This window comes from Coturnix japonica, chromosome 5, assembly GCF_001577835.2.
Source record: "Coturnix japonica isolate 7356 chromosome 5, Coturnix japonica 2.1, whole genome shotgun sequence".
In the NCBI taxonomy this organism is placed as follows: Eukaryota; Metazoa; Chordata; class Aves; order Galliformes; family Phasianidae; genus Coturnix; species Coturnix japonica.
This window is the reverse complement of record NC_029520.1, coordinates 48,019,534-48,038,524: the sequence shown is the minus strand read 5'-3', so window position 1 is coordinate 48,038,524 and position 18,991 is coordinate 48,019,534. Positions and strand designations below refer to the sequence as shown.

General features: G+C 42.1%; 1 protein-coding gene across 1 annotated transcript in view; it reads left to right on the top strand.

Annotated features, from left to right (window-relative positions):
• Positions 1-18,991, top strand: part of BRF1 (BRF1 RNA polymerase III transcription initiation factor subunit) — a 152,113-nt gene that overhangs the window by 12,211 nt on the left and 120,911 nt on the right. The gene's annotated exons all lie outside the window — the stretch shown is intronic.

The following is an 18,991-nucleotide window of genomic DNA, read 5'->3' as shown; positions in this document are numbered from 1 at the left end:
ACTCTTGTACAGAGAAATATGGAGAAATGTTTTGGTGTCCAGAGAATGTTTATGTTCTCGTTACATGCTACACATTTCAACTGAAATCTTCCTCATGTACAGACTTTAAAAGAGAGTGAATAAAAACAGCTGTTATTTCACAAATGGGCTTCCAGTTTCATTTGCTGGTGTTTATCAATGGACAGGAGCTGTCCTGGAGATGGCAGCTGATGGACTGTCATATCAAAGATGCAGGAGGTGATTTGTAATTAACCAGGGGATGTATTAGCACCGTATCAGTAAAAATTCATTTTGGGGGTATTATATAAAGACATTTTCTTCAAATCTTAAGCATTACAACTAAAACATACAAGATCTTGGCTGATGTTGTGTCTGCATTGATATCAGATCAATCTTCTGCTTTCAATGTTTTATCTGCATCATTACAGAAATGGTAAGATTGATCTGCGTTATTGAAATATACCCAGATTGCTTTGATTGGCCTGATGCAGCTGTTTGTGCCAGGTATCAAGCCCTGTTTGTTTGATAAAGTAAATCTCACGCTTTGTGAGGGGGCTGGAGCACCTCCCCTATGAGGACAGGCTGAGGGAGTTGGGTTTGTTCAGCCTGGAGAAGAAAAGGTTGCGGGGTGACCTCATTGCAGCCTTTCAGTACCTGAAGGGAACTTACTCCCAGGAGGGGAGTAAACTCTTCGAAAGGGCTGACAATAGCAGGACACGGGGAAATGGTTTTAAGTTAAAAGAGGGAAGATTTAGGTTGGATGTTAGGGGGAAGTTCTTCACTAAGAGAGTGGTTAGGCCCTGGAACAGGCTGCCCAGGGAGGTTGTGGATGCCCCGTCCTTGGAGGTGTTCAAGACCAGGTTGGACGGGGCCCTGGGCAACCTGATCTAGTAAATGTGTATGTTTGGTGGCCCTGCCAGGCAGGGGGTTGGAACTACATGATCCTTGAGGTCCCTTCCAACCCGGGTCATTCTGTGATTCTGTGAGCAGGTTTCAGTGTCATGTTTGAAATGGCCATCTTATGAATCCTGAGAGTGTCCATATCAACTATACGAGTGGAATAAAACCACTAGAATACCTTTTATGGTATTAGAGTTGTCATCTGGTAAAGGCATTTTAATCATAGCTATAATTTTTGCGCAGGTATTTTAATAAGAAATGGTCTGGTTGTGTGTAGGAACTGCTCAGTTACTTGACTTTAATTGTAGAAAAATAAAATGCTGAGGTGTGAAAACACTGTCATAGGAATCATTTCAAAACCCATTTTAGTAACTGAAGTTAAACCAAATGTAGGCATTATTCTGGAAGCTAAACCTGCCTCATGAGCTATACAATGCTCTTGTTTAGTCTGGTGCACGACAACAGTGGCTGCAATTGCAGGTAGAGCAATTGGTGCCGGAAAGGCCCTTCTTTCTGCTGCTCTATAATGAGCTGCTTGTCTGCTGCATTTCAACACATTTTTAGCTTTATGTAGTTCTTAATTGCAAATGGAGCTGCAACAGTGAGATTATAGAATCACACCCTGTCTCTCTGTGCCCATGATCATGATTTTTTTTTTTAAACTATGCTAATATCCATTGTATTTACACTTGAAAGTGTAGCAAGGTAAACGAACTTACTGTATATTTCTAAAGGAAAATGTGTGAGCATGTTCATTGGGTGAAGCTGAGGAGCACTGATAGGGGGTTGTATTAAAAACAATCAGCTCTCCCTGGAGTGCTGTGCTGATCAGAATTGCCACGTTAATTATTTGTTTGCTGGTTCTCTTGTGCTTGCACTGCCAGAGTTCCCCAAGCTGTGGATGCAATGAGCTGCTCTCAGGATGGGTGTTCAGCACGGCTTGTAATCGCCCTTCCCATGGCTTCCAGGAGGGTCTGTTCCTTGGGATCCTCTGCTGATGCTTAGGTCAGGGCTATAGGTCAGTGTATACGTGCACTGTTTTCTTCCACGTGGTGCTCTGCATAGGTTGCTGCCGAAGGGAAGAACCAGACAGGGTGGGAAGCAGCGATGGAGCTTGGGAGGTTGTCCCCAGTGTCTGAGAGCAGCTGGGAGGCGCGTGTGTGGTCTGGGAGTGCTGGCAGGTCTCTGAGCGTGCCTGCTCTGCTTGCCAGCAACCTGCAAGCTTGACATGATCTATGCCATCAGTCCAGAACTTGATAATAAATAGCTTTCTTTTTTTTTCCTAAGAAATAACCGCAGTCCCCCTGCTACTTTCCCTTCCTCCTCCGTGTAGCTCAGGCCAAGTTCTTCCCATCTGTAATGTCTGTCTTTTCAGGGGAGGTGGAAGGGAGGTGGTTTGGCCTCGCTGTCTCTTATTTAATCACTAGTAAAGCAGCTGGGGTTGGCTAAATGGAAAACGCTGCTGGTTCTTGAGGCTTGTAATTAAAAGATGCTTAGAATTAGATGAAAAACAGTTTTTCATTCAAATACCTAAAGTAGTAATTTATGTGAATTTTTTTCTTTTCATTTGAAAGTGAAGAAATGCCACAGTAAAATCTCTGTACAACTGCTGAACGCTTTCAGGCTCCTGTGCAGAACCATTATTTTATGCACTGGTGTTTACATGTGTGCTCTCAGTACAGGCATGGGTAAACCATGGGGGTTTTACAGTTTCCAGGTGTGTGAGGATGTCTCGTATTCAGAGCTAGTCTCTGTAACACACATGCCTTTGCTTTCTTTCTCCTTGCTATTTATAACGTAGTGGTGCCTGGCAGTTTGTATTCCCTGCCTTTTTCTACTGAGCCAGCTGATGTTTGTGGGTGTTCGGTTGGGAATTGGCTGCAGTTATGAAAACGGGAGTCTTGTTTATACTTGTTAAAATATGTATGCAAGGAAGGCTTAATACTCTTGTGTTTGTTCGTTATCAATTTGGTTTCCAGTGTGGTGTTCCGTGCTAATTGAGTGTGTGAAGCTCCACCAGTTCCTTAATCTCATGCCCACAAAGTGGTTTATCTCTGCTCCTATAGAGCTCATTTTTGCTGTAAGAGCCTCCACATCCATGGGATGGTATGAAGAGATGTTCCAGCTTGCTTTTATAAGGTTTGACAAAATAGCCACGCAGTGCTGCTTCTGTGAGAAGGTAGAGTTACAAATAAAACAGCAGCTCAGAGAGGGGACCTTTAACAAGACTTCCTTCTTTGTTGTCTGGGCCTCTTCAAGTTGCTGCAGCACTGCCCAACTTTTATGGGTACTTACAGGGCTGGAATTGAGAGTTCTGTCTCTTTAAATCTTATTTTACAGCTCTGTGCTACATTACATAACCTCTCTAAATAGCTGGTTTATTCTTGCTTCCTTGCAGGCAATCTGCTCCTGCTATATCCACGTCAGATCCATAGTTACAAGGGAGTTGTTCTTGACTTGGAGCTCTGATACTTTCAATAGTCTTCAGTGGCCAAAAAGAAAAGGGAGAGGGGAAGGAAGGTCAATGGCATGATTATAAATTGAAAGCTTCAGTTGCAGTTTTGGTTAAAAGTAAGTTTGAAGATCGCAGCTGCATCGAGCTTAATCCAATTTCTGAACTGTTGCACTGTGTTTTTAATCATTTCTTTAAATGAATGTGTTTTTCCCTCAGTCCATCTAAATGCCAAAATGTAGCTAATAGTATTTTCATCTTAAATCAGGAGGCACTTCGGAAGACGTTTTTTAATGCATTTTGGACTGTTTAAATGTGCAGTGTTTGCTTAATTCTTTCACATTTGTTGTCATCTGCAATTTCATAGCTAGTTTATCACAAGTGATTATGCAAGATATACTTTCAACCAGAACTATATGGTGTGAATTAAATTGGAACAACATATTACATGCATGAAGAACGGATGTAGCCAAAGAAGAGAAATGGAGAGCACGTCTTTATTTAACAAAAGTAAAACAAGGGAGTAGAGGACAGTAGAATCATAGAATGATTTAGATGGAACGGATCTCTGGAGATCTACACTCAAAGTGGTGGCTGTGAAGTTGTATTAAGCTGCTCAGAGCCCGGTGCAGCTGAGCTTTGAGTATCCATAAGGATAGATATGATGCAGTCTCCCTGGATTACTTGTTCTTATTCTTGACCACCCTCAGTGAGAAGAATATTTCCCTTGTATTTAATGTGATTGTTACCTCATGTCCTTTTGCTGCGCATCTCCAACAGTTCTACCTCCATCTTTGTAACCTCCCACTGAGCAGCTGAAGATGCCACTAATACTTCCCCTTTAGCATCTTTTCTGAAGACTGAACAAATTCAGCTCCTGGCCTCACATCATGTCTCCTAATAATTTTAACAGCTCTCTGCTGGACTTGTTCCAATATGTCAGTGGCTTTCTCATGCAGAGAAGTCCTGGACAAAGTAATCTAAATATATTCTCACAAGCATGAACTAGAAGATAATAATCCCTTTTCTTGACCTGCTCGCAATGCTTTTAATAATGCATCTCTAGTATGGACTAGTATGCAGCTCTAGCCTTTGTCACTGCAGTTTGGTGCTGCAGTCATGTTCATCATTCCGTCCAGGAGAAATGCAGATCCTTTCCTGCCATGTTGCTCCTTGGCCTGTTCTGTTACCCGTGATTCTTTTATCACAAGTACAAAAAAATAAATAAAATTGCCTTGTTGAGCAACTGTAATATGGCTTGGATTGTAGTTATGAAACATCTAATTGGTGCCATTTTGCTGTCCTTGCATGCATTTTCCTTGTGATAAAAGCTAGTCCTAGTCCTTATGTCTCCTCCATCAGTCAGTACTCTCGTTTTCTTTTGTTGCCTCTTCTACTACCATTGCTTAAAGTTCTCCTTTTGTCTTGTATCCTCCTTTCTTTATTCACCGAAGCTTTGAGAGATTATTCTTTTAGCCAGGCTGTTGCTTTGATCTTACCCTCTGATCAAGCTAATGCCTTGTCTCTTCATGAGTCCCTTGTTATCATTAACAACTTTTGTCTGATTAATTTTCATCTTTCCTTTTGATGTGTCATCTTTCTTCGTGCCTCCTTGGAGAGGATGTTAGGCCTCTTTCCCTTTATTTTTGGGATGATTTTTCTCCTCTGGTTTAAAAAAAAAAAGCCAAACCCAAACTTCATTCCTGACATACCTCTTCCACCCAGTCCCATGTCGTGGTTTGTGTTGGGATGTAGCTGGCAAACTTGGGATGTCTTTGTGAGCTTGTCATCTTGAATTCCATGCAGGGTCTCAAAGTAGAGGTGGACAGATCGAGAGTGTGATTAATTTTGCCCAAAAGGAAGTCATATGACTCATTCTTTTAAGTGCCTGTTTCTCTTCTCCCACTGAAAGGAAGTCTAGATAGACTAAGCTGAGATGTTCATCTCTGCTGATAAGAGTGATGAATCCTGTGCTTTGCCATCTGTTTGCGGATCATCTTCTCAACACAGACTTAACATGGCCAGAGCTGAACTTCTGAATCACATCCCACTGTCCTGCTTTTTGTCTGTTCATAAAGTCAAGCTTCCTCCCTTCCAGGTTTCTCACATCTTTCTGTCTTTCTGTCTGGTAGGCCCATCCTAACTGCTCAAACGTGGTTGGGTCTTAGACATAACACTTGCGTATGTGTCTCTTGTGCAAATACTCTCTTGACCTCTGCCCTTCCTCTTTGATCAGGATGTGCTGCAGAATAAGGAAGGCAGACAACATGTGGCTTGGGATCTTAAATCACAGAATCACAGAATGACCCGGGTTGGAAGGGACCTCAAGGATCATGTAGCTCCAACCCCCCTGCCTGGCAGGGCCACCAAACATACACCTTTACTAGATCAGGTTGCCCAGGGCCCCGTCCAACCTGGTCTTGAACACCTCCAAGGACGGGGCATCCACAACCTCCCTGGGCAGCCTGTTCCAGGGCCTAACCACTCTCCTAGTGAAGAACCTCCCCCTAACATCCAACCTAAATCTTCCCACTTTCAACTTAAAACCATTTCCCCATCTTTGCTACCTTAAACTTTCCATGGAAGAATTTTCAAAGGAATATTTTTCCAGCCAGTTTTGCCTTTCTTTCATTTTGTGATCACTGTTACTAGTCATATCACCTTTCAGTAGGGGATGTTTCTGGTGTTAATAGGCTGCTGTACTGTGTCTCAGTAGATATTCCTGGTCCTGTGTACTGATGCAGGCTCTGGTAAGTCACAGAAGTCTGGCCCTGATGCTGGACTCCCTGATGGCTGACCTTCAGCTGATCTCAGTAGCTTACGCACCTCTCAGAACTTTGGATTAATGTGTTTCCTTGTACTTCTGCTTGGGGAGACACAGGGTTTGATTCAAAGGCATCTGAGAATATCAGGCTCTTTCTGGCACTGCCATTCTGTATGCAGCCTCTCCTCTAGTTGTATCTGTCTCAGACGACTTTGCTCCAAGGCCTCTGGTTACATATTGAAAGACCTACCAGGTTCATCAGCTGATCTGGGACAACCTTTTGGTTCGGGGGTGATTGATTGCTTCCTACCCGACTTCAGATTTGAAAAATTTTGAGTGTTGGCTATTCTTGAATGTGTTTTGATAGGGAGTGATGAATGATGTAGCTATCTCAAAGCTGTCTTCAGCTTTTGCTCTGCTGCTTTGTCCTCCCAGGATTTATAGTGAAGAGGGGCTGGGATTCTTTAGAGCGGCTGTACTGTAATGGTAGGATTTTGCCATGTGGATGACGACAGCATGTTGAGCACAGCGTGCCAGCTGGCTGAAATACACGAACCAGCCTTTACTTTTCTTACTTAGTTTTCTTGTGTTTGCTTGCCCTCAAAAAGGAAAAACTGGAAAAGAGGTCTCCAAAATCTGTTGGAGGTATTGATTGCATCCATACGTGGACTCGGGACAATCTCTGCTGTTGCTTTCTTTCTATTAATTGTGAAGATAGTTCTTGAGATTGAGAAGAAAATCAGTCTCAAAAGAGTTAACAGATGCCCACTATTGTCTTAATTAAAAACAAAACCCCCTTGGTGTTCAGTGCTTTGAGCTGGCCTGGCTGTGGCTGGAGTTAAAGGCGTCTTTCATGGTTCTTTTGCTCTTTCTCCTCTCCTGTCTCTCTTCTGTCTCCTGCTTTGATAATTGGCCGAGGGCAAGCAAACTGTTGTGCCAGGGGAGCACAAACCTCTGCTTCTTTTTGTCAGGCAAAAGAAGAAGTGCTTCCTAAAATTATGCACACTAGTGAGATTTTGTACATGGGTATTAAGATTTTGGTGTCTCGTCTTCAGAATTTTCCCTGTTAACTCTGACAGTTTCTGTGTGACACAGAGTAGGACAATACATATCACATTTGCAGCATTCACTGACAGAGATTTATCTCCCTCCAGCCTTGTGGAGGTAATTGGAACCTGTCATTTCTCTTGAGAGCAATCCCTTAAGTAAAGACGGTTTATCTAGCAGGCTAATGTTTTTTAAAGCATTCGCTTTTTATAGTGAGGAGATGGGCTTGGATATGAATGGGTCTGGCTTCCTACTTTCATGCTGTCACAGAAAACAAGTGTCTGCCTTTCTCTCCGCCCCTCTTATAATATCTCCCCATTTCTGTGCTGCCTCTTCTGACCAGCTTCTGAATTAAACCATCTTAGCTTTGGAAGGTGGTTAGACAGCTTTAAAATACACCTCAAATAATGGAGCTTTGATTTCAGTTCTGTGTAAACGCCACTCTTTATTATGGAAATATGTCACTTATGGCATAAGACTTTTTAAATAAACGCTTGAAGATGATTTTTCAAGTGTTTGTGCCATTTATAGGCACTGTGACACCAAACTGGTGAGGGACTGTGTTGGTTTTTCCTTTTCTCTTAGGAAATGGCCACGGCCTTGAGCTTCTGGACCCCTGTGCTGTGGGATTAACAAATAGCAGTGATGCAGTACCTGTGTGTGCCGTTTTTAGAATGACAGCTGACTTGCTGATGTTCTTGCAGGCATGTATTGCTCACTTTCACCTGTGGTTATGCCATGGTCCTGAGCTGGTTTTTCCTCATCATGCTGTGAGCACTGAGTGCCCCTTGCATTGGAATCGCTGTGTGTCTGTTGGTGGGGGCTCAGCTGACATGACTCCTGTCCTGGGGCTGACCATGTTGTATGAGACTCTGTTGCAGTGACACCTGCCCTGGCTCATCTGGTATGAGAAACTAGATGCTGTCAGGTTCTGTACCAAGCATGCAATGTGTATGCAGTGTGAGGGTCTCCCATGTCCTGTAAGTTGCACAGTGCAGCAGCACACCAATGTCCACCTCCCACTTAGAAGAAGAAAGCAACCAAAAACACCCCAGGAAAACAAATCCTTCTTCCCAAACGGACAATTGCATGCACATATTTTTTTAAGCTGGATGGTCTCTTTGACATGCTGCATTTGTGTGGGTGGTTGTGTCAGCCTGGGAGCTGACACTGTGCTGCGTGGGTGACAGTGAGGTGTTGTGTTAAAGGGCTGGGAGCTCCTTGGAGTGGTGTTGCCATCAGAAGCGCTTGTCTCAAAGAGCTTTGGCTCTGCCATCTGGTTCTATGATAAATGTCTCTAGCATCAAAGCTACTTTGCTCCCTGCCTTTCTAACCCTTCAGCTGTCCTTTCTACTTCTCTCTTCCAAGCTGGGATGGGGCTTAACCACCCATAGTGGGGGTGATGCATCTGTTCACTATGGCAGTGAAAATATTTGGCTCTCATGACAGAAACAAACAAAACCCCTCCAAACCATCTCTTTTTTTTTTTTTTTTTTTTTTTGTTACACGTCTCTGTTTGCTACTACAGTGGATGAGGGATTAGATACTGTGAAGATCACAGAATCGTAGAGTCCTTTGAGTTGGAAGGGACCCTTAAAGGCCATCTAGTCCAACTCCCCTGCAGTGAACAGAGGCATCTACAGCTCCCTCAGATGCTCAGAACCACATCCAGCCTGACCTTGGGTGTCTATGGGAATAGGGCAACACCAGCTCTCTGGGCAACCCATGCATCACCATTCTATTGTAAAAAAACAAACTTCTTTCTTATATCCAGTCTAAATCCTCTCTTTTAGTTTGAAACAATTTTCCCATGTCCTATCACAACAGGCCATGCTAAGAAGTCTGTCCCCTTCTTTCTTACAGCCCCCCTTTAGATACCTGAAGGTTGCTCTCAGCTCTCCCTGGAGCCTTTTCTGGATGGATCAGTTCCCATTCTGTCCTCACAGGGAAGAGTTCCTTCCCTTGGGTCACTTCTATGGCTTCTTCAACCAGTTTTGCTGCAGGGGAGGCTGAATGCAGGACCACGTCGTTTTAATAGCATGTATTTATAATCCATCGTCCTGTTAGGCTCAGTCTTGCACAGTCAGTGAAGGAAGGTGTTTTCTGTTCTTCTGGCTTGACTTAATATGAGTGGGAAGCTTTTTAGAAGCATTCTGTTCATTGACTGCTGCTAGCAGATGGATGCTCTCTGCTTGAAGTGCCTCAGGCCTTTATATCTTCCGATTCCCCCCGCCCTCCTCCCAGCACACACCCTGGAGCGTGCAGGCTGTGCTAATTTCATCGCAACTTAAAAAGGAACGATGAAGAAGAAATGCTCTGCTCTAATAGAACTTGTGTCTCTCGCTACGTCTTCAGGGAGTACTTTCTCATTTCAGGATCCCTAAGGATTTTTTCAGCAGCATGTGTTCGCTGTTCTGCCATACTTCACCAGAACAGCAGTAAAATTCTTACTGCATTAGGACCCAAATGCTAATTGTGTTTATATATTAATCAATTCAGAACATACAGCATACGTGACACTCAGTTTGATTTTTCAAGTGATTTTAATAAACTAGGCTTGTCTATTTCTAATTCTGGGGTGGCCTTTTGTCTGGATGAGCTATAAACGAAGCCATTAAATAAACAGTTCATTAACCTGATATGCTAAAAGCATTTGAATGAACTCCAGAATTTTACTGATGTGGCTGTTGCTGTGTCAAGAGCTTTTCCTCTCGCTTACCCATAGAAATCAGCAGATGCTAGAGTTGAATTTAGCTTTTAATTCTGCAGGATCGTAAAATGTTATTATATATTAATAAAAAATCCATGTATTTCTAGTTAAAAACAAAATTATATGGATCTGAAATTAAAAGTCTGTTCTATAGTGATCACTGTGCCTTAACTTTGCCGTGCAGTGTTTTCAAGGCTCTTGCTAAGATCAGCAGGTGGTGCTGTTACACCCTGCTGCAAACACTTCACTTAGAAACTCCCATTCTGAAAGGAAAATGCTATTGTCAGAGTTATTAAACTGTAATTTCGTGGGAGGAGTGGCGAGAAAGATCATTTATTTAATCAAGTCTTTAAAGTAAAGCTTTTCCTAAGTCATTTTTTTACTTCCAAAGTTATACATTAATTACAGCCTTAAAGAAAGTTGTTTTTTCCCCCCAAGAGTCTTGTGGAAGAGGCTCTATGTAGATAAAACCATAAGTTAGGAAATCATGAGGTTAGTGTTGCAAACTGTTCTCTCAGGTGCAGCTTTGTATTATCTTCTTGTACTCATGTAATTGAATCATTTGCAGTACAGGTGACAAAGTACTGGTCCTTGTTGATGGAAGCTATGCAGGTAAAAAGGAATTAAGGCTGAGTAGTAGTTGTGGGAGGGAAAGAGTTATCCGTGGATACTGAAGGCATTGGTATTGCTGTCGCTTCAGTTATGATTTCTTACATTGAGAATGTAATGCTTCAAAAATGAGTAGTCTTGTTTCGTACATGGTTTTTTGTTGGTTTATGTTTTTTTTTTTTTGCTTTGATTGGTTCTGAATGGAAATTATAAACAAATGAGATTTATAAAGTAGAGATGGGACATGGAGGAGTGACTGTCCTTGGAGGTGTCCGAGAACCATGAAGATGTGGCACTGAGGGATGTGGTCAGTGGGCATGGTATGATGGGTTGGAGTTGGACTATGGATGATCTTAGTGTCTTCTCCATCCATAATGATTCTATGACTGTGTGTAAGTAATGGTCTCCTTCAGTTTGAGCTCTGGGGTTGGTAAGAAGTTTGGTTTGGGTGCTTAAGGCTGTTTCTGAGCTGTGCTGTTTAGATGAGACTCTGGGTGTTAGCAGAAGCTGTATTTGCTTGACAGTGTTGCTTGGCATCCCAGAAGTCTGGCTTTAATCGCCTTCATTCAAAGCCTTCATAGTGTTAAAACAAAACTGCCCCAAACAAACACAAGGTAAATGAAATGAAAAGGTAATTGATTGCTGAGCTGTTCTAAAGTCAGTTCAGGTTACTCCCGCATTTTCAACAGAAAGGCTTAAGGTTTGGGCAGTAGAAAAATCAAACAGACGTGGATCTTTCTTCAAAGAAAGGTCATTAGCGCTAAACACAACTAAACAAGTGGCTAATTATGTTCAACTGTGTGATTCCCCATGAAATATGCTAATGAAGTTTTTATTTAAAACAATCAATTAGAGATTGGATTTTTAGAAGAAAGCAGTACATTCTTTCCCTTAAGTGCTCCAAACCCACACATTTGATTAACATTACTTTCAAATAGTATGTTATGAAATGCTTAGTATTAGGCAAGGTGCTTAGGGAACATAGTTGTGGTTTCCAGGGGTATACACTGAGCTGGGGTTCTGGTACAGGAATGAGGTGATGTTCTCCTGTATAGCTGTCATTCATTAGAGAGAATGTATACAAATATTTACATTTATACCTTAGTTGTACTGTTTTCATAAGTCATTATTCAGGGAAAACATTCCATGCGTTTTTATGGTAGGAAGCAAGAACTTAGTACTGCTCAAAAGGGAGCTCTGTAGGGCTTAGTTAGTCCTTCATAGCCCATTCAGGATGAGGTTTTTGATGGTAGTACAGAGCACGCTGAACCTGAAGGTCACCTCTTTCCTGTCCTTGCAAAAATTGATGTATAAAACACAGCCATCTTGTGGTGCTTTCAGAAAGGCCAGCGCATCAATTGTGCTGCCTGAAAGGGAGATACGAGCACTGCAGTCTCCAGCCTCACTCATATGGGGCATAGCACAGGTGGGTGCTGATTGTTACCTGTTGTCTCCTTATGCTTGTGGTGTTACAGAGACACTCGATGCAGAAAGGCATTTCTGGTTCCTCTGGGCACGTGTGCAGGCACATGCAAGCATAGATGCACAGAAATCATTTTGCATGGGAAAAGACACATTCTAAATCAGGTTAGGAGATTAATTTGTCTGCTCATAGAATATGCATACTGCTCATTTGGAGGCTGTAAGCAGCTGCAAATTCCTGTTACCGGAGTCTTGTTAACCTCTTAGACAATTCAGAGGGGCTGCATGTTGCTGAGCTGCTCTCCAGGCAGGCTGCTGAACTTCTTGCACGTGTTTCACTTCTCCTTGCTCTGCCTGATGCCTGTAGAAAATTCTGCTGTTTCTTTTTTTTTCCTGGCCTGGTGGCTCAGCACAAAATCTGAGGTGCACTGGGAGCTCTAAGAGGTATTTTGGGGGGGAAGATGGGAGAGAGCTCTGGGATTTCCTCTTTCAACTATCTTAGGTAAATTCGTCCTCTAATAATTTACCTCATCTTGTATGTTAAGAAAATAACATCAACAGCAAAACAAAAACCCCCGCAGATTCCTTCTAATCACTGGAAGATTAGGCAAAAGCCCTTACAAAATACAAAGGATTAAGAGCAGAGCCCCAGCTGCTGCAGTTGCACCAAGTCTTCAGGCTGAGGTTTTTGTGTGTCACCTCTCCTGTTTCTTACCCTAGGTCTGCCATGCAATGAAAAGGAGAAAGCTGGCTTTGTGTCAGGAAGTTAGTAATGGCTCTGGGTTGATCAGTCACTCCTCTCTTAACTACTAACCTCCATCTTAAGGGTGCAGTGAATTGTCAGCATTTGCTAATCCAAATTCATCCTCATTTCTAAAGGTGAGCACAGCTATGGTCCTATCGTCAGCAAACTGGCGTCTATAAATTAAGGAGATGTTAGAGGGATGCCTTATTATTCTGAATCCCATGTAGCTTGCCAAATCCAAGCAGGTGTTACGTTTGCTTACTTCCCTGGCCGTGCAGGCTCTGTGAGCTCAGGGAAATAGCTGGAAATAAAATAATTCAGCGTCAGCTGAAATCTTCTAAGTGATTTCATAAGCAGCACTAATGTGTGTGATAGCTCTGCAAGTACAATCTCCTGCTACCTCAAAATAATGCTTTACCCAAGGGCTTCTTTCTTTTGGGGAGTGGGAGGTGGTGAACTAGTCTGACATTTTTCAGTTGTGTCAAATCTTTGTTTTAAAGCTTAAACACAAGGAAAATAATTTTCCAGCTTGTCTATCATACCATTAGGCAAATATGTATCCTGAGACTATTCAGAATCAAATCAAAATAGATTTAGAAACTATACTTCCTAACATGCACTAGAAACAAACACTGCTTCTGATGCAAACTGAATCAGTCCTTGAGCGTGTCAAGGAAGAATACCACTTTTCAAGTGATTTTTGGAACAAATCCAGGGTGCTTGTGAGGTGACATTTGTAGTCTGAGTGGTCTGTGTTATTCCAGCTGGCCCTATACTAGAAGTTAACTCTTGATTGCTGCCAGCTTCTTTCTTGAGAGCAAGTGTGTATCTGTAGCTTTGGTCAAAATAAAGTTGTTAGACATCCTGTGGGTTGTAAATGTACTTCTGTCTCTTTGTGTTCTCAGTCCACAGCAAATCCAGCGTGCTCTGATGGCAGATAGTCTTCTCAAGAGTTGTTTGCACCCCATTTCTGATCCCGTGGAGCTGGGAATAGAAGTGTTCTTTCTGAAGGGTTACAAGGGTGCCTACGTGTTCTTTTTGCCACTGAACAGACACTTTTCCTACTGTGTGTGTGGGTAGTTTTTCTTTTCTAAGAGGGTTGTTGGGTATTATTTGTTTAGTTTTTTAAGTAGGAGAGGAAACTTGAGGTTGATCTTGGTCTTAGACAGAGAACTAAAGCTTTGAGGTCATTCTGGTTTTCTGAGCAACACTGATGTGTCATGCCATAAAAGCCAAGCACTGAGCTTACAGTGGCACTAAATGTTTTATACAGTCCTAAGAATACTTCAGCAGAGGATAAAGGTGTGTACAAAGGAGTGTAAGTAGTAACGTGGAAGCTAAAATCAAATCCTTTGGAGCGTCATCCCTACATCCCACAGCAGAAGTGATGGTCTGCCACCTCCCTCAGTGGCTCAGTGCAGAGAACAGTATGTATGGTTTTATTCTTTTCCTGCAGATGTACTCACTCAGTATTGAGCTAAGAAGGATCCTTATGTCAGATATCCATTCCTGATTTAGTCTGGAAAGCATAAAAGAGAGACAACATAATAGCTGCCACTTGGAACAAAATGCTTTGTTGAAGTTTTGGAGTGTTTTCAAAAGGTAATAGGCAGAGTTACATGAAACTAAAACCAGGATGGATTTGGAGCCCTCAGAAACGTTTGCCTGTTTCAAGTTCAGCTCCCCATCTATGAGGGTGTGACTTTCAGTAGGAAGGTGAATACTGAAGCTTATGGTAATTAAAGCCAGATCAAACAAAGCAGAGCTTATGCTTCTTGTTATGTGATAGTGTGAGAGGATGGAGTTTGATCACGCAGAAATGCTAACTTCAGTGTGTTCTGTAGTTAATTTAGTGGCCAGGCCTACGGATATTTGGACATACAGTCACCCTGCACGAAGCTAGGGAAAATTTTATCTGCCTGTCTGCTTTTTCTTCCACTCTACAGTAAAATACAAAAGGTAGGAAGGAGAAAGAAACAGATTATAATTGTTGTGTGGAGGGAAAGCATCATCCTTGAGGTTAATTAATGTAGCAGTAGAACTTGTGAGGCCTTCAGTGAGGAGGCTGCTGGTAGCATAAACAGATTGGAGGCAGGCTGCTGATTGAAGTGTTTGTTTATTCTTGTGGATGTTAAGAGGTCAGTAAGTAGAATTTACTCTGAACTCCACCAAAGCAATACGTTTATTTAGGTCCAGCGTGATGCTGATGTTAAGTGATTCCTTGATTGCAGTTCCACAAAGTCCAAGAGGACAAAAGTAGAAATTCATTTTGGTATTTGGAAGCAGCTGCCCTATCAGCAGGTAGTGCCTCACAGATTGCTTACATACTGACAAGATTCCAAACACTGTCACTAATCAGAGAAATGGAGACCTGTCTATAGTCAGAGCTGGGCATTATTAGATTGAGACGGATCATCCTCACAACTGGTACAAAAACTCTTTCTGAATAAGGTTACAATCAATATTCTTCCTTGTGTTAAGCATCAATGTCAACTCTGTAGGAGCAGTGACAGTATCAGGGGAGAAGAATCCATGTCTCCTTTAATGAGGTTCGTTAGGTTGCTGCATGGCAATCATTGCATAAATCCACTGATTTGTTTAAGTCTTTAGTCAGTGTGTTCTCTGGAAGCTCTTTTTCACCATGCCATATTACCTGGGGAGAAATGAATTAATAATACATCTAGTCTTGGACATATATGTTTAATGGATGATCTCACATCCTACCTTGGAGGAGTCATACTGCAGGGAAAGCTGTGCTGTAATTGATCTTTGAGCTTTAACACTTGAAGAAGAAAATGTAATTGTGCTTACCTGAAATTTTCTTTAACTGCTCAAGTCTGGCAAACTGAAGCTCAGTGGGTCATCTAGAATAGCGAAGGAAGCTGGTACCTGAAGCTTTGATGATGGAGGAAATGTCACATATTCTGAGTGGCGTGATTTTATTGTTTTACCCAATGTTTAATTTGAGATAACTAAAATGGAGTTTCATGGACCATGGGGAAGGCTTTTAAGGAGGTGAGATCTTAAGTACGTGTAGATGGATATTTTTTTTTTGCTCTACAAGTCAAGATAGTTCTTTTGGGTCAACGATGCATCTGTTGCATCAGCTATGGAAATGCAAGCAGGCTGAAATGTACTGAATCAGCAGAGGTGGCAATTTGGGGAGGGTGGGGGCAACCTCCCTAGTAGATACAACCTTTCATGTATCTATTTGGTGTGTGCAGTGATTCTGTCATAGAAAGTCCACCCCCCTCTATTATTATTCATGATTTTGCAAAAGCGTGAGAACTTCAACCTTGTAAATCATCATAGCCTGTTTGTATTTGGACGAGATCACTCCATATCATCCGTTTTTCTTGTCTCTTTTTCTTCCTGCATTCATATGTTCCAAGCAGTGGGGGTTTCCACTAGTTCCCTTGGGAAACTATTATGAGGTCCAATGAGTAGTGTTGTAAATTCTTGTTAATACGGTGCTTACATTTTCCTTTAATTTCATGTTGTTAGTTCTTAGTCATGAGCTCATGCTCATATCTATTTATGGCCTAAACCTCCATTATCTTCCAGAAATCTAGCGGTCTTATGCTCTTCTCTTTATAAATCATGTTCAGTAATTTAAAGACGACTGGAAGTTCAGTCTCTGGGTCTTCAGCAGTCATCATGTTTGTCCATCCCCCGACACCTCCCCGTCCTCCCTCTTTCATTTCAAGGTGGTTGCTGTTCCCAAGGAGAACAAATTCTGGAAAGAATTCTCCCTTCCCATACATCTTGTATGTGACGAGTAAGTTCATATGAATGGAAAAGATTACATACATAGAGATGGATGCTGCTCAAATATGCCAAATATTCTTGAAGAAAGCCACGTTGGCTCTGTAGGAATACATAGATGGCATTGTGGTTCTAATTCTTTACTGGAACAGCCTGTACATCTGACTTACACAAATGTTATTGTTTAAAGAAATGTAGGGTTGTTTCTGAAATATGTGCGTTCACTCTTTGACCATAAATCTCCTTTCAGTTCCGTGCTGAAGTAGATAACATGAGAGACGGGTTTGATAAATAGCATCCACCGATGCTATTTCATTGTTTAGTTGAGATTTGTGGCAACCTTCGCTTTATTTTTAGCCTTTTAAAGGAAGGAAATGCGAAAGATGAGGATGAAGCTCTGTCTGTAACTTCTTCCTTACCCTACGGCTGTGCACAGATAAAATTACCAAGGGCAGTTATAGTTCTGATCTGAACAGACCTGCAGTGGTAAATAAGAGCAGCTCCTTCAAATGCACACTGCTTGCTTTTTATCTGCAGCCAATGGACTTGGCTACTAGGGACAAATGGAGGGCAGAACTTTCTTCTTTAGCTGCAGCCTGAGTAAAGATTGATGCTCTTTTACCTAACTACTGGGTTTCTTATGCCTCCCAGATAAGGGAATGAAGTATTTGACCACTCTTGTCAGTCTCATATAAAAATACCTTGAATAAGTATTAACCAAACGCTGTCTGCCTTGCTTTTGTTATGGTACTGTGCCTTTCCCAGCTTGATTTTACTTCTCTCTCTGCTTCCATTTTTAGATCATGTTTTATCTCTTATCCCTTTGATGTCTTTAATAACTACCTCTTTTTCTTCACCCCTCTCATTTATTTCACCGTCTGCATCCTTTTTTCACTTGACGCCTTCTTACCACATTTCCATTTTTGAGGTGGTGTAAGGAATTCGCCAATTAGTCGATATTTATAAAGTTTTTACTTCATGGCTTATGTGTTTATCAGTTGGGTATGGTCTGAATGGGAAGAGTGTCTGCTGGTATGTTTGCATCTGGAATCATGGAAAAGAAAGGAGAAAAAAAAGAAAATACCACCATAAACCAACCCCCAGGAGCAGCATGGGGCCAATGGGGCCTTTTTCAATCCTGAAGCAGCAGCAGCGACTGTAAGTTGTGTGGGTTGAGAGCAGAGAGGTATCAGTCTCTGTCAATGAGGTCATTCCTGCCTACAGTCGGATGATGGAGAGTGGGAATAATTCCCTGTTCTCAGCTGACATGCAGAGGAGTGGGCTGAGCTCATGGGGGGGAATTGTTCTGTGTGTGTCTGAGGAAAACTAAATTCTCAGGCATGTGATAGAATGTAAGTACTCAAAGGTGTATGAGGAAGGACGAGAAGGTTCCACAGATGCACTTGGTGGGAAAAGGGAGGGGCTGTGCTGGCTTTTATAGCAGAGAAGGTGGATTAAATGGGAAGATTAAATTTTGTAAGCCATCTTTGTGTGACTCAATTGCAGTGCGGTGTTGGTGACTCAGTTACTTCTGCTCTTGTTTCTGTCTCCTTGGCCTAGCTCAGCTGCTCCTGTGGCTGGGGACCCCTCTGGCTCAGCCTCCTCCTGCCAAGTGAAGCCTTGCTGTCACCGAGCTGCTGCCTGTGGGGCTCTGAAAAATGGCTCCTGCCAGGCTGCGCTCTTCTTTGCCTAACAAAAGCTCTGATCTGCAGGGAAGGAGCTGGAACTCACTGTCAGCAAGCAGATAACGTTGCTCTGATTTATACACTGTTCACATCTGTAAAGTTTTCTGTTGCAGCAGTGAACCTTCTGTGTTCAGTGTTCATTTTTGGTGTGGTTTGAAGATATTTGACAACTTTTACCAACAGGCAACATATCCTTTTTTTTCATCAAGCGGTTCTGTGTTCTTGAATTATTCTAGTTGTGCAGGTTGTGACCAGAGTCACATCTTAGTTAAATGCTTTTTGCTTTGAAGGTGTAAAATAACTTATGATCTCTGTAGTGATGCTGGAATTACTATCTTTTAAGATTTAATACATATATATATATATATTTCCCAAAGTATCATTATATCCTATGCGTTTTCTTTGTCCTATCATGATGTAGGAATGATTTTGGATGGCTGAAGCTACAGTTTGGATCAGCAGTAATGCAGTGTGACAGCAGGAATATGTCATTTCTTGTTGTGACAGAAGTAGCAATTGGTAATTGATAAGTGTGGGGGGCAAGAAAGCTTTACCTGCATATGGGTATAGAAAAGCTGTCATGTAGAATGTAATTAAAATGCCCAAACAAAACAGGGGAAACTTAAAGCAAAGCCAAACTGGTGGTGCCATCAGAAGGAAAGCTTGCATATGCAGTAGCAACCATTGCCTAAAGGCTCCTGCTATCTTACATTTTTCTTTCCAGTTCCTTTAATGTCAGACAGGTGAAGGTTACCCTGTGCTAATCCTATGTTTGCTCTCAGTTCTTGCTGGTGGTACCGCCTTCCTTCCAGCTGTTTCAGCTTTGAAACAGATGTGCCTCATACGTGAGTAAAAATAAGTTGACAAAACTTCTGGAATTATATATATATAT